Genomic DNA, 1,700 nt, shown 5'->3' on the forward strand with positions numbered 1-1,700 from the left:
GAGCAGAAATATTTCTTGAGGTGAAATTTGGATTTCTGAAATGTGATTTTTATTATATTCAGAGCCAAAGCACAGTAGGAATACATATCAGATTATAGCAGAGAGATATGATTTGAAATTCAATTATGGCAAGTACTTGAATTTCAATAGTTCATGGGTGCACTCTTCAAGATTACATCAAATGAATAAAATGACGGCAACTTGGAATCATGTCATTACCAGAATAAGATATCTAAAGAACACTTAACTTGAACTGAAAGTTTCTATGGAATATTATATTCGGAATATAACTAATTCTAGAGATAATTTTTAAAGAAACCGTGAACCTATGATGAAGGACAGCTTGTAATTCCCATCTGCTGTTGATGTTTATCAAACACTCCTTTATACAACAGTGTACCAGGCACTGAAGGGATATGGCCAAGAGTCTGCCTTTCATAATGGAAAACAAAACAAACAGACATAATAGATATATAATGACACATAGATGAATGATATCCACTGGATACACAGAGAGCCCACCACTGCCTTGAGCACAGTAAGGGATGCCAAAATGATAACAGCTCTCCAGAAACTTATGGTATTGGTTGAAAAATAAAACAGACATATGAGGTAACTATTTTTATAATAACCAAATAACAGTATATCAGCATCTCAGCACCTTGGAGGCAGAGGAGAAATTAGAAACAATAAGCTAATAGCAAAAGATATTTACTTAAGTATCATTTAATGGCAGGAAGGTCAGAGACAGAACGTTCAGAAGCACAAAGAGAAAGAAAGTTCATCAAGTTTACTGGTAACAGGAGGCAAAGGTGATACAAATATATGCAAATGAGAAGGCACATACTATAACAAAATGAAATGTAACGACCAGAAATGTAAGACCTTTTATGCAAAAACAGAAAGGAAAAGAAAGAAGAAAGGAAAGAAGGGAGAGAGGAAGGAAGGAAGGGAGGAAGGGAGGAAGGGAGGAAATTTTACAGAGTAAGAGGGCCCCATCAGGCTCTGCACTGGACTAGGAAGTACGAGCATGGCATAAAAGTGCCAAGGCCAGGGACCAAGCAGACACCCAGATCCAGGCCTGCTTTGCTTGCCAAGCTACGACCACAACCTACAACAGCCCACGGAGGTGCCTTTTTCCTAATAGTTCACCCAGAGAGGGTGACTTTTTCTAATTCACATGCCAACATCATACAAGCTAGCTCTGGCCTAGCATAGATATCGAATGAAAACAAATAAAAGTAGACATATCTGCCTTTATTGACAGTAAACTCTCAGATTACCAGAGTGATGTCACCGACCTAAAAACTAAAACAATCACAGGCTATAATTAGAGATATTTTAAATCTAGAATAATGAAGGTGGGCATCCCATTCCTTGTCACTCTGGTACCTGTTCACTTCAGGGTGTCATGTTTTCAAAGGCATATGCACCAAAGGGAACTAGCATACTGGAAAGCATTCAGAAAAGATGAGAAAACACGACATCTGAGAAAGAGTTGAAGCTACAAAGGATGTGTGGCCTGGACAAGAAAAGTAGGTGTGTGTGCAAGGGTAGATCATGACAGCCATCTTTAATCTCCAGTAGAAGGAACTTGTTCTTTGTGGTCTCGAAGGCTAGATCCAGGAAGCTTCAGAAAAACAGATCTGGGCTCAATAGAAGGAATTATCTAACATAAAGACTGAGATAGAATGCCCTTC

The sequence above is a fragment of the Pteropus vampyrus genome, unplaced genomic scaffold (genome assembly GCF_000151845.1).
Source record: "Pteropus vampyrus isolate Shadow unplaced genomic scaffold, Pvam_2.0 Scaffold150, whole genome shotgun sequence".
In the NCBI taxonomy this organism is placed as follows: Eukaryota; Metazoa; Chordata; class Mammalia; order Chiroptera; family Pteropodidae; genus Pteropus; species Pteropus vampyrus.